This window comes from Phyllobates terribilis, unplaced genomic scaffold, assembly GCF_046119375.1.
Source record: "Phyllobates terribilis strain yellow unplaced genomic scaffold, ASM4611937v1 Scaffold_1__5_contigs__length_1240528914, whole genome shotgun sequence".
In the NCBI taxonomy this organism is placed as follows: Eukaryota; Metazoa; Chordata; class Amphibia; order Anura; family Dendrobatidae; genus Phyllobates; species Phyllobates terribilis.
In genome coordinates this window covers 990,236,586-990,251,314 of record NW_027362761.1, presented here as the reverse complement: position 1 = coordinate 990,251,314, position 14,729 = coordinate 990,236,586, and the positions used below count along the sequence as shown (strand labels likewise).

General features: G+C 39.9%; 1 long non-coding RNA gene across 1 annotated transcript in view; it reads left to right on the top strand.

Annotated features, from left to right (window-relative positions):
- Positions 1-14,729, top strand: part of LOC141172219 (uncharacterized) — a 672,458-nt gene that overhangs the window by 25,308 nt on the left and 632,421 nt on the right. The window lies entirely within an intron of this gene.

The following is a 14,729-nucleotide window of genomic DNA, read 5'->3' as shown; positions in this document are numbered from 1 at the left end:
ATGTAAAAGACATTCAAAAAAAATAAAATAAACACTTTTGGTATATTTGTATCTATAAAAATCCTGTCAATCAGAATCTAATTTTTTTTAATCCATACAGTAAATAGAGTAAAGCAAAAAAAAAAAAAATTCTAAAATTCCAGAATTGCTGTTTTTTGGTCATTGCATTTATTCAAGAAAATGCTATTAAAATAAATAAAAAATTAGTATTTGCTTCCCCCAAAATAGTATCAATAAAATAACAGCTTGCTATGTAAAAAACAAGCCATTAAACAGCTCAATCAATGTAGTAATAAAGCTGTGTTTGTCAGGAAATAGCTGCACAAACCAATTTTACGGTGAATTTTGCCTTTGCCGCTTCACTGCAGTCCACAGGAGCGAGATCTGAGGGGCAGAGAAGGAAGTAATACAAGGGCAGGCCAAACGAGTGAAAGAGGCATGTTTTTCTGGACACAGCACCACTCTTTCTCTTTTTTCCATACCCAGGGTGTCCCAGACGCCTGCAGCTTGCTACACTTACACTTTCCCGGTGAGGCGCCCCCTCACCTCATCACTGCAGTCCTCAGGAGCGAGATCAGAGAGGCAGAGAAGAAGGTACCGATAATAGGATACAAGGGCGGGCCAGAGGGATGTGCTACCGCTCTGATAGTCTTGGAGACAGGGAGGGCTTATAAATTACCATAAATACCATATTTTTCTGACTATAAGATGCACCGGACCATAAGACGCACCTAGGTTTTAGAGGAAGAAGATAGAAAAAAAAATGTAAGCAAAAAATGTTTTCACGATGCACTATTAAGGGGGAAGGGGTCTTCTGCTGACACTGGTATAGGGGTAATGTCCCCCAATTCTGACAATATCCCCCATCATGGTATATATGCCACCCCCCTTCCTTTTACACGTGGTCCCCATCCCCATCCTGGTATGCCTGGCATCCCTCCATCCTGGTATGCATGGAACCCCTCCATCCTGGTATGCATGGCACCCCTCATCCTTATCCTGGTATGCATTGCACCCCTCATCCCTGTCCTGGTCTGCATGGCACCCCTCATTCTTGTCCTGGTATGCATGGCACCCCTCATCCCTATCCTGCTATGCATGGCACCCCTCATCCCTATCCTGGTATGCCTGGCACAGCAATCCCCATCCTGGTATGCATGGCACCCCTCAACCCCTTTCCTGGTATGCATGGCACCCCTCATCCATTTCCTGGTATGCATGGCACCCCTCATCCCTGTCCTGGTATGCATGGCACCCCTAATCCCTATCCTGGTATGCATGGCACCCTTCATCCCTGTCCTGGTATGCATGGCACCCCTCATCCCTATCTTGGTATGCATGGCACCCCTAATCCCTATCCTGGTATGCAAGGCACCCCTCATCCTTATCCTGGTATGCATGGCCCCTCATCCTTATCCTGGTATGTATGGCCCCCTCATCTTTATCCTGTTATGTATGCCCCCTCATCCTTATTTTGGTATGCATGGTCCCCCTAATCCCCATAATGCTGCACATAAAAAAATAATCACTCCTACTCACCTTTCTTCTCTCCTCCAGCGCTGCATCCTGTCTGCCCACACTGATCTCACCATGTAAGCCGCGCACGGCGTCATTACCATGCGCTGGTCACAAGGAGAGATCAGCTGCCAGAAGTCACTGCTCTCCACGCCGGGACTGTGTGCGCAGGGAGCAGTGACTTCATGCTCCTTAATAGCTGGCACACAGTGTAGCCACAGCGTGGTTCCTGGTGCTGCCAGGCGGTCGTGTGTGCCCGCTATTAAAGGGCATGAATATTCACCCCTCCCCACACCCATGGGAGTGGAGAGAGGTTGAATATTCATGCCCTTTAACAGCTGGCATAGGCAATTCCGGCAGCAGCAGGAGCCGCGCTGCGGCTACACCGTGTGCTGCTATTAAGGAGCATGAATATTAATTTTCTTTGGCAGCGGGGACAGTGTAGGCTGCAGAAGGCAGCTGCTGCCTCCTGTGTCCCGCTCCTCTGCGACTACCGCTTCCCCCACACCCCACACATCATATGTATATACCCCCTCCTCCAACACATTCGGACTATAAGGGTATATAAGATGACACCCGGTGTATAAGACGACTCCTGACTTTTGAGAAGATTTTCAGGGGTTAAAAAGTCATCTTATACGCCAGAAAATACGGTATAATGTATCATATAAAAATGTAAAATTCTTTAAATGTCAAATAAATATCTTTGGAAGTCTTTAATTTATTTGTGGTGGGGAAAGAGAAATGAATAACCTACACAATCAACATTAATTCCCAGATACTAATTCCTCTTTATGAAAACATACAATTCATGGAATAAAAACAAAACTTTTTTTCAATGTTCTGTTATTTATCAAATACCTGTGTAGAAAATATTAGCCCCAAAATTCACGACATTTCAGGAAATTGGTGCAGACATTATTTTTGAAAAAATATGAGGTAAACATTTCTAGCATACAATATGTTTATTTTTATAGATATGTTTCTATTTTCCTCTTAATGTCGTAGCAGTTAGTGTTCAAAATGTATGTTAGTGTTAGTGTTATAAATTGTATGTGACATTAATTATGCAAAAAAAAATAAAAATTGGCCAGCTGACATGATAGACTCTGGTCACTCTATGGTAAATAAGTCGCTGCCTATGCACACCACTGTGGGTTTTTAAAGATTTGCTACACCTGTAAAATGTACTTTTTAAGGGAATTGTTCTATATTTAAAACTGCAGACACAGTTTTAAAATAATGGAATATGGTGTTCTCAACTATTCTAACCCCTCTGTATCCTGCACAGACTGCTCTAGTTGTCTCCAGTGAGATCAAAGGTGGTGATATCCCATTCTTTGCTCATGCTGAAGCCTATGAAGTTTTGTGCAACTGGCAGGTGACTGGACCAGCGTGTCATCACATGGCCTATTAAAGAATTTAATTTTATTGAATTTCTTTGAATTCATTGAGTTGTCTTCATGTTAGAAAACACCTTTAAAATTGTTGCAATGAGCAGAGCTGTTATTAAGTTCTCTGTATATATTTAATTTTACCAGGTGTCCTTACACTTCCAACAGATGGACAAAACTATATTGAAACATTCTAAGAGCACATAATCAATGTCTGGGTCTGGGACAAGAGTGCAACATCCCCTCCAAGTAAATAAATCACCGACTAAAATTGGATGGTGGAGTACTCCAAACAAAGTCAACAACTAAAAAGAACCAGCAGAGTAGCCATGAACCACCAATAAAATTTAAAAGATAGTTTATTGAAAATGACATGATAAAAAACTACAATTAAATACATATGAGTCTAATAAGTAAGAAAAGTGGTGGGGAACATCAAAAGATCCAATATACAATGCAACACTCGCCATAAGATGAATCTATCTAAACAGTATCAATCATCCACTTATTAATGGAGAAGCCAAGTTGCCTTGACCACTAGGTAGAGCAGAGTTTAGGAGTTAGAGATAATGTTGCTTACCCATAGTGAGGGAGGATAGAATGAGCCCACCATGCTGCCCCAACGTATGTTTCCCCTTGAGTAAGCTATATGCGAAGTGCTCATTGGGGCAGCATGGTGGGCTCATTCTATCCTCCCTCACTATGGGTAAGCAACAATATCTCTAACTCCTAAACTCTGCTCTACCTATTGGTCATGACCACTTGGCTTTTCCATTAATATGTGGTAGATTGATACTGTTTAGATAGATTTATTGAAATAGATTTGTTTTCAATTTTTCAGCAATTGCCTTTGTGTTGACTGCAGAATGAACTAACTGTGAATCCATTAGTAAACCCAATATGATAGTCTGACAGGAAGTTTGTTAGTATTTTATCAGTCCTTTTCTGGGCTTTTCTCAGCTGATTTAAGTTGCTAGTGCTACATCCCATACATTTTAGAAACCATGGAGTTCTAGAAGTCTGATTATTTTTGATCATATAGCACCTGCATTGTTTGGTTTGAAGAAAAAGAAAAATCTTTGAAAAAAGTTTTCCCAAATCCATTGACAGCTCTGTCATGATGCTTTAGGTTCAATATGATATTGTCACTAACTTAGCATGACCAGGTCCTGGTTTCACAGGAGTGTTGTGGGCAGAACTATTTTGTAAGATAAGTGCTAAAATATTACAAAAAATGATACGTCATTTAAAAAAAGACTAAATTATTTTACTATTATTTTTATACTGTTGTTATACCTTGCTGAAACAGTTGAAGAATATTTCAAAATAACTACATTCCTAAATAACACTATCAACAATCATTGTTTGGGTTCTGCTCTAAGTAGCATTTTGCTGCTAAGTAAACAGATTTTTCTCTGCACTTGGTATGTGGATAGAATTTTAAACATTATTGATTATGCAGAATCCATTGATATGCTGCTTAATAATTTATCCATCTTAAATGCCTTGGTGCAGAAAAGACAAACACAAGCTGAAGACATTAGGAGTTTGTTATGCTCAAAGTAAAAGTGTAGTACAGATCATCGATTAAATGTTCTTGACAAAAATATATTTTGGGTAATTTGCCTTATATTTTGGATGTGTTAAGATAACTAAAATGTTCTGTGTCTGGAAAAGCTCTAGTTTTATGACATACAAAAGCTACAGGACTAAATAAGTCATTAAACATCCTATATGCATAATAATAACTTAAGATGTTGAAATGAAGATTCACTTTGGAAGCAGTTCTCAAGTATATGTCAGATACAGAATCTACTGCGTAACACTCTGGAATAGCAGTTGTGTGATATAGTTATAGGTTAAAGGTAATGTTCGTTTTCCTTTGTGAAAGGATATTAGTATGATCCATAAGGGCTCACTTATATAAAAGACACATAAATTATGATTTAATAAACAGTATTACATTCCATATTGTATATAAGATGCAATCCAATATGTCAAACATATAGACACTTGCATACATACAACAAAAGATGTATCTCATGGTAGACTACATTTTGTGACTAAATGGATAAAACAATTCAATGGTAGTAGAAAGAGATGTCATGTAATGTGGCAGATATAAAAACATTTTGTTTATTATTTTATTATGATATAGCTGCATAGTACAAAAAGTAATAAAACTATTTTAATAATACAAATAACAAATCTTGTTTTTTTTTCAAGCCTTTTTTGTAATCCTAGTTCCCATTTTAAAATTCCAAATTCCTCCGTGCTGAATAATTTTTGGGAATGATCTCCTCCTCTAATAGAAGGATTTACCTTTTCAATAGCTTGCATTAAAAATCCCAAGCTGTCACCCTTGTCGACCACAGTAAAATGCAAAGAGACCACTAATATGTAGTCAGCATTACTGCCTACATCAGATAAATCTCTCCTGGTGCAAATTTTTAGAGGTAAAGTAGTGCATCTAATATATTGTAAATTGCATACAGTGCATGATATGAGGTAAACCACAAATATAGTACTGGAATTCATATTTTGCTGAGTGGTTTGATTGCTCTTATTTAAAAAAAATATAAAATAAAGGTTTTAGAATTGCTAATAGCTGAATAAAAAGTGAAGATTTTGTGACCACAATTATACAGACATTTTGGCTGGAGCCACAGTGGGGTTTTGTTAGACATTTTTAAAAATAGACTGGGAGAAAGAGTGTTACCTAATGTTTTAGCTCTATGGACCTGGGATTCTGATAATGAGGGCTCACTCACACTAGAGTATAACACGGCCGAGTGCTATCTGATCTTTTATTGGATAGCACTCAGCCAGTGTTATACTATGGGGCAGTGCCGACTATCGCTTTCTTTTCTCATGCTGATTCGGACTTTGGGGAAATTGAAAGTGAGACAGTTGAGAGGTACAGATGATTGTTCCTGAAGTCATTTTCCTAAAAAATAGAAAAAAAAACATTTTGAGGGAATTCCAATAAAATTACTCAATAAGAAATGAATAACTGGCAGTTCCATGAAGAAGGACATGGAGTAGACAGAGTATAACAAGCAGTAAGTGTGGATGATGATGTTGATATCACCAACTAGGCGCTACATACTTGGGACCCTTCTGCTAAAGTAAGAAAAACTCACAAAAGTAATTCTCAGCTTAAATTTAAATTTATCAACTAACTCTCTACTTTGTTGCACAAACTTTTGAGGCAATCACAGCAAAAAAAAAAAAAACTTATGTAACTGTCAGTGAGACTTTTGATCTTGTCCACTGGTATGGTACTGCAGGTTTCAGCTCCTCTCACAGATGTTGGAGAACCCATAAACTGTGACACAGTCCAAACTTTCTGACACTGTGCAACACATTTCACTCTATAATGCTTTGATAGACTTGAGATTTCATTGTACCCTGCACAAATTCAAGACACCCTCTACCAGATGCAACAAATCAGCTTCAAAACATACGTTTCACAGTAAGTACAGTATTCTTTTCTTTGTATACTTCATTGTTGTGTTTGTGAGCATAGATGATGTGATTTGAAAAAAAATCCAGTTTTGCCTCATTTTCTGCTTATACATTGAATAAAACAATATGCAGTAAGCTCTTATGTACCTGCTAGTGGTGGTTGCTAACAGTCAAAATTATATACTGTATATTACTTTTAGATTTAAAGCATGTTACTTGGAGCTTTATAAAACTAAAATGATGAATATGTATGTAAAGCAATTAATTTGCATGTAATGTTGGACCTTTTGATTTTCAAATAATAAAAAAAAGTAGTGATTTACTTTACATTTACTTTATGACTGCATGCAATATATTTTAAACTGTACAATTTTTAACTGTAGTAACAGATAACAAGTGAACAGCAGAAACATTGCAGCTAGTTTTATACTGGGTGTTTGTGAACAAAACTTTTAATTGTCATTATTAAATGGTTTGGACACACATGTAGAACCCATAAATTTCTAGAATTTCATCAATTGCAGAGTAAAGTTCTCTTTTATGACAGCTTCAGCAAGACACATTACAATCAGTAAACACTATGTAAAACCTTCAGGGTGATTGAGTGTTTACGTTATTAGAACACTTGATATGGATAGTTAGTGAAATGTCAGCAGCTTATGAATACAAACATTCTTGCCGCTCATTATTTTTCATTACAATTTCTGTTTAGTATGTAGCTTGAGTCAAGTCTGTGTTTTGCATCCATTGCAAACTTTGTTTTTATCTTCTTTTTAGTTTTCTTGGAATGTTTGCAGTGACTTAAATGTACAAACATACCTTATTTCAATGAAGTACAGCATGTCACAGGCCTGATTAATAAGACTAAAGTAGTAATCAATCACTAAGGGACATATGTATTGGACAGAAGATACTGTAAGTGATTTAAAACAAAGGTTTCCCCCTTATTTCATAGTCACTCTGAGATCTTAATGTGAAGGTGCAAATATTATTATTATTTATTCATTGATTCCATGGTGCTATACTTAAATATTATAAACTTTTACACCTTCCTATGCAATCAGAAGAGATGGGCGGACCCTTAGATGTTCGGGTCCGGCGGATTCGGCCAAACAGCTATTAAAAGTTTGGGTTTGGGTACCAGAACCGAACAGAACCCGAACCCGGACCGAATGGGATGCCCCGATATTAGTGGTTTCTCGCAGATGACAGTACCGGAAACAGGGTTTCTGACCAGCGGTAACAGAGCGCTGCGGGATCACGCTGTCAGATGTCAGCATGAGCCCACAGCTGTGACTTTGACCATCATAAAAAAAGTTTACTATGCCTATGGCCTGTGCCATAAGTTCAGCTGATGAACTCCTGTGAACTATGTCACGACATCTCAGAGATACATACTGCCTTTGTCAGTGTGTAGCCAGATGTCCTGTAGAGCAGTCTCATCAGTGACTCCTAATGTGACTGTTGAACAAGTTCGATCGTCATGGGACACTATGGATTATTTCATCACTTCTGACAGGTGAGGGATATTGTTGTTTTTTATTTATGTTTTTTTGACAATGGCTTCAAATGGATTAGGCATTAGGTGAGTATAAGGTTGCTTTTTTATTTTTTTTACAGGGGACAATGGCTTCAGAGGATTGGGCGATAGGTGAGTTTTTTATTTTTAAATAAATGTGTAAAAAATGGTGTTGACTTTTATTTAAAATAAAATATTTTATTCTTGCTCTGTCTTTATTTGAAAACTTTTACTATGGGGTTAGTAATGGGGGCATCCTTTGGATGCCTCTCCATTACTAATCCCTTGGCTTCATATCAGCTGCAAATACAAGGCTGACATGAACCCCAACCCTATTACCCCTCTTGCCAAGGCACCAGGGCAAGTGGAAGACGCAGAGGCTAAGTGTCACATTATTGATGCGCCATTTCTGGGGCTGATGTTATTAGCCTCGGAGGGGGTCAGGATCTATGGCCCATTCCCTGGCTATTAATATCAGCCAGCAGCTGTCGGTTTAGCCTTTGCTGGATAGATTTTATAATGGGACCATACGTAAATTTTTTATGAGATCCCCCTGTAAACTAGACAGTAACCGCTAATCAAACAGTGTAAATTTTGTGTAAAATAAAGAATTAAATTAAAAAAACAGTGTGCTCCCACTGATTATTCATAACCAGCAGAGGGAAATCCGTCCATTGGGGGCTGATATTACTAGTCAAGGAAGGGGGTCATTATCCCAAAATGTTGCCTGGCAATTAATAACAGCACACAGCTGATTGATTAGTGTTTACTGTTTAGTTTAGAGGGCGACCCCAGAAAAAAAATTGATGTAGGGTCCCCCTATAAATTCTCACCAGCAAAGGCTAAAGAGACAGCTGCTGGCTAATAATGGTAGCCTACGAAGGGGCCATTAGGCCCAAATGTTCCCCGGATTTTAATAACAGCTCATAGCTGTTTGATTAGCATTTACTGGCTAGATTACAGGGGGACACCAGAAAAAAATTGACGTAGGGTCCCCCTACAAAATCTAACCAGCAAAGGCTAACCAGACAGCTGTGGGCTGATAGTAATAGCCAGAAAAGGGGACATGGATACTAGCCAAGTCTGAGGCTAATAATATCAGCCCTTAGCTGCCCCAGAAATGGTGCATCAATAAGATGTGCCAAATCTGGCGCTTTGACTCGGCTCCTCCCAATTATCCTGGTGCAGTGGCAAGTGGGGTAATAGGGTTGGGGTTCATGTCAGCCTTGTATTGGCTGCTGACATGAAGCCCAGGTTAGTAAAGGAGGGCCCCTACAAGATGCCCCCATTACTAATCCCATAGTAAAAGTTTTTAAATAAAAACACAGCAAGAATAAAATATTTTATTTTAAATATAAGTCCACATCATTTTTACACATTTATTTAAAAATAAAAAGACAGTTGTAGTTGTACTCACCTAATGCCTAATCCTCTGAAACCATTGTCCCCTGTAAAAAGCAGAAAATAAAAAAATCAACCTTTTACTCACCTAATGCCCAATCCATTTGAAGCCATTGTCACCAGGTGATAATTTCTGTCTCTATCTCTCTATAAATATGTATATAGAATGGAGAAGTCTGTAATTTTTATCGTATACTTAAACTGTGAGAAACATAATCTTAAAAAAAATCCAGAAAATCACATTGTATTATTTTATATAATTAATTTGCATTTTATTGCATGAAATAAGTATTTGATACAATAAAATAAGAGAACTTATTATCTGTTACAGAATCTTTTGTTTGCAATTACAGAGGTCATATGTTTCCTGTAGTTGTTGACCATGTTTGCGCACACTGCAACAGGGATTTTGGCCCACTCCTCCATACAGATTATTTCCAGATTTCAAGACTGTCGCTGGGCAATATTAAGTTTCACCTACCTCCAAAGATTTTCTATTGGGTTCAGGTCTGGAGACTGGCTAGACCACTCCAGGACCTTGAAATGCTACTTATGGAGCCACTCCTTAGTTGCCCTGGCTGTGTTTTGGGTCATTGTCATGCTGGAAGACCCAGTCACGACCCATCTTCAATGCTATTACTAAGGGAAGGAGGTTGTTGGCCAAAATCTCACGATACATGACTCCATCCATCCTCCCTTCAATACGGTACAGTTGTCCTGTCCCCTTTGCGGAAAAGAACCCCCAAAGTATGATGTTTCCTCCACCATACTTCACGGTTGGGACAGTGTTCTTGGAGTTGCACTTATACTTCATCTTCCTCCAAACACAGCGAGTGGAGTTGATACCAAAGCTCTATTTTGGTCTCATCTGTCCACCTAACCTTCTTCCCTGTCTCATCTGGATAGTTCAGATGGTCACTGCAAACTTCATATGGGCATGGACATGTGCTGGTGTGAGCAGGGGGACATTGTGTGCCCTGCAATATTTTAATCCATGACAGCGTATTGTGTTAATGTTTGAGACTGTGGTTCCAGCTCTCTTCAGGTCATTTACCAGGTCCTCCCATGTAGTTCTGGCCTGATTCTTGACCTTTCTCAGAATCATCCTTACCCAATGAGGTGAGATCACGCATGGAGCCACAGACCGGGTAAGATTGACAGTCATCTTGTTTTCCTTCCATTTTCTAATAATTGTGCCAACAGTTGTTGCCTTTTCACCAAGCTGCTTACCTATTGTCCTGTAGCGCATACTAGTCTTGTGTAGGTCTACAATTTTGTCTCTGGTGTCCTTAGACAGCTCTTTGGTCTTGACCATGGTGGAGAGGTTGGAGTGTGATTGATTGATTGTGTGGACAGGTGTCTTTTATACAGGTAACTAGTTAAAACACGTGCAATTAATATAGGTAATGAGTGCAGAATAGGAGAAGTAGTAAAGGAAAACTAACAGGTCTGTGAAAGCCAGAATTATTGCTGATTGGTAGGTGATAAAATACTTATTTCATGCCCCGCTTCAAGTGGACTGGGCAAGAGGCCCGGAATCTATAGATGGAAAAATGAACAGCTCTTCGGAGTGTCCAAGTGTGGGATCAGTTGTCTCCGGGCACTCGGCATGGTGGGAGGAAGGAGGATCAGGATGAGAAATATGCAGTCCAGACTCATGGCTACTTAGACTTGACCGTGTGGAAGACAGGGTGGTGGTGGTGGCTAAGTGACTGGAAGCATTATCTGCTATTCAACCAATAACCTTTTCACACTGCTCTGTGTTCAATAGTGGTGTTCTGTTGTCCCCTATTAATTGAGACAGGAAGGTTGAGCGAGAAGATGTGGGTATTTGTCGTGGCACAATTTCAGCTAGCCCACGGCCTCGGCCTCGTCCTCTGCATGCACCATCATTACCATCACGTCCAATTCCTCGTCCCTTGCCATGCGCCTTGTCCATTTCAAATGGAGGACAATATTTTCCACGTTCACTACAAATGGCTGGATTTGATCTGCAGTGATATGTGATCCGTGTGACAGACAAACCACAGTTTTAAATTGCTGGCCTGTAGGTAACTATTTTTGACAATAACAATAATGGCAGAATTTTTAGCGCAGTTATATGTGATCTGTGTGACGGACTAACCACAGTTTTAAATAGATGGATTTTTAGCGCTGTAATATGGAAAGGATCTGGCTGTATTCTGCAGTTCCAAAAGCAAATGGAGCAGAAAAACTGTGTTCTCTGGATTGAGTTTTAAGCAAATAATCAGGATTAAGATCCAAAAAAAAAATATTCCTGACCCCTGATACCTGGGGCTATTTCTAGAAATATCTGTAAATTCACCAGTAGCAGATAGAACTGAAATTGACCCTCTTGCTATATGCACTGCAGTCTGCCACATACACTGCCTGCCTGCCTAGCACTGATATCTATGCAGCTGGATTAGTCCTCAGAAGGACTGTTAGTTGAGATGGATATATGTATAATATATTGTGGTTTACCTACACTAACTAAGAAACAAGCAAATCTCTCCCTAGCCTAGCAGCACCTGGCTGATTCCAGAGTAGACTGTGATGAGCATGGAGGCGCCGGGTCTGATATAGACCTGATGACGCTGTGCAGCCAGCCAATCACTGTAATGCCGCAACCAACATAGCTGCGGCATTACAGTGTGTGGCAGACAATCCCTGCATGTTCATTGGCTCTCTAAAGAGCGCCAAACATGCAGGGAGGGGACCCGAGCTTCCGCCGAGCAACTCCGGAAACACTCGGCGAGCTCCGAGCATCTCGAGCAGTGAGATGCTCGTGCGAGTACCGAGCATGCTCGCTCATCACTAGTAGACACATCTATAGTGTACATTCCATCCATCATTTGCATAATCAGACTATGATCCAAAAACCACAATCTGGTCAACACAGTCTAAGGCTATGTTCACATGCTGCGTTTTTGCTGTGGTTTTTTTTGCAAATTAAAAGCTGCTTTTTACAGTACCAGCAAAAGCAATGACATTTCATAAATCTCATGAACACTCTTGTTTTTTTTCCTGACTGAATTGGAAAACTGCTGCTTTTTGAAAACTGCAGCATGTCAATTCTTTCAGTGTTTTTGCACCATTTTTTCACCAATAAAAAGCAATGAGTAAGTGAAAAAAAGCAGCAAAAACACAGCAAAAACATTGCCATCAATGTTTGCTGTGTTTTTAGTGAAAAAAACATGTACAGCAGAATGTGAAACACTTTTAATTTATTGATTTTCTTTAGTTTACATCAATATGTCTTGGTGTCCTCACCTGAGCATTGCAGATAGTATTAAATTAGTGATATGTTTAAAAGTAAACAATGCATGACCATCTCAATGGGTGACCAATGTGTAAAAGTAAACATTGCCATTGTCCAATTTGTGAAAATAAACAGTGCCTAACCAACTCAATGGCCCTACCAATATGTAAAAATAAACAGTGTCTACCAACTTCATGCACTGACAATCTTCTCTTAGGTAAACTATGCCTGACCAATACAACTTTTCATGAACTCATATAAATGTTTTTGCTCAAAATAGTCACTATTTTTTCAGAAATAAAAAAAAAGTTTTGCTGCTAAATTATCTTATCAAACTGCCCTTTTTTCTAAAAATGTTTTATGGTTTCAAATATGTCTTGCATTGGTGGCCTAACACCTTGTGTTGTTCATGCTTACAGTTATATGAAAAAGTTTGGGCACCCCTATTAATCTTAAGCTTAATGTTTTATAAAAATTAGTGTTTTTGCAATAGCCATTTCAGTTTGATATATGTAATAACTGTTGGACACAGTAATGTTTCTGCCTTGAAATGAGGTTTATTGTACTAACAGAAAATGTGCAATCTGCATTCAAACAAAATTTGACAGGTGCATAAGTATGGGCACCCTTATCATTTTTTTGTTTTAAATACTCCTACCTACTTTTTACTGACTTACTAAAGCACTTTTTTTGGTTTTGTAACCTCATTGAGCTTTGAACTTCATAGCCAGGTATATGCAATCATGAGAAAAGCTACTTAAAGTGGCCACTTGCAAGTTGTTTTCCTGTTTGAATCTCCTCTGAAGAGTGGCATCATGGGTTCCTCAAAACAACTGTCAAATGATCTGAAAACAAAGATTATTCAACATAGCTGTTCAGGGGAAGGATACAAAAAGCTGTCTCAGAGATTTAACCTGTCAGTTTCCACTGTGAGGAACATAGTAAGGAAATGGAAGAACACAGGGACAGTTCTTGTTAAGGCCAGAAGTGGCAGGCCAAGAAAAACATCAGAAAGGCAGAGAAGAAGAATGGTGAGATCAGTCAAGGACAATCCTCAGACCACCTCCAGAGAGCTGCAGCATCAACTTGCTGCAGATGGTGTCACTGTGCATCGGTCAACTATACAACGCACTTTGCACAAGGAGAAGCTGTATGGGAGAGTGATGCGAAAGAAGCCATTTCTGCAAGCACGCCACAAACAGAGTCGGCTGAGGTATGCAAAAGCACATTTGGAGAAGCCAATTTCTTTTTGGAAGAAGGTCCTGTGGACTGATGAAACCAAGATTGAGTTGCTTGGTCATACAAAAAGGCGTTATGCATGGCGGCAAAAAAACACATCATTCCAAGAAAAAAACTTGCTACCCACAGTAAAATTTGGTGGAGGTTCCATCATGCTTTGGGGCTGTGTGGCCAATACCGGCACCGGGAATCTTGTTAAAGTTGAGGGACGCATGGATTCCACTCAGTATCAGCAGATTCTTGACAATAATGTTCAAGAATCAGTGATAAATAGTGTTGAGCATTCCGATACTGAAATATCGGGTATCGGCCGATATTCACTGTATCGGAATTCCGATACTTAATTCCGATACTTTTATAATATCGAATACCGGAATCGGAAGTTCCCATAATGCCTGCGCTCTGCAGTGTCTCTGAAGGATGACAAGCTGGATGGCAGCGCTCAGCTGCGATCCAGCTTGTCATCAGAATGCCATCCCAGCGTGGGAGAATTCTCCTGATTGTTTAAAAGCCGGCGCGCGGTAAAAAGCCGCCGGCTTTTAAACAATCACGCAGCCCCATACTGCTTCCCCGCAGCCTCCCACCCCGATCCTCCGCTCCCCTCGCCACCTCCCATCCCGATCGTAAATTAGGACCGGGCGGGGAGCGCAGCACCAAGGAGCGAAGGACCCGGGCGGGGAAGCCGGCAGTGAAAAGACTTCACCGCCGGCTTTCCCGTTCTGTGCTGCGCTTTCCCGCCGGTTATTTCAAATGAACAGCTGAGGTATCAGGTGATGCCGATCAGCTGTTCATTTGAAGTAGCCGCGGTGCCCTCAGAGGGTTCATGTGAGTTCATGCTTGACTGCATGAACTCACATGAACTTTCCCACGGCCGCACAGGTCAGCCTCACCTCCCGGACCCGTCATGATTAGTGTGTGCGGGGTGTGTGTG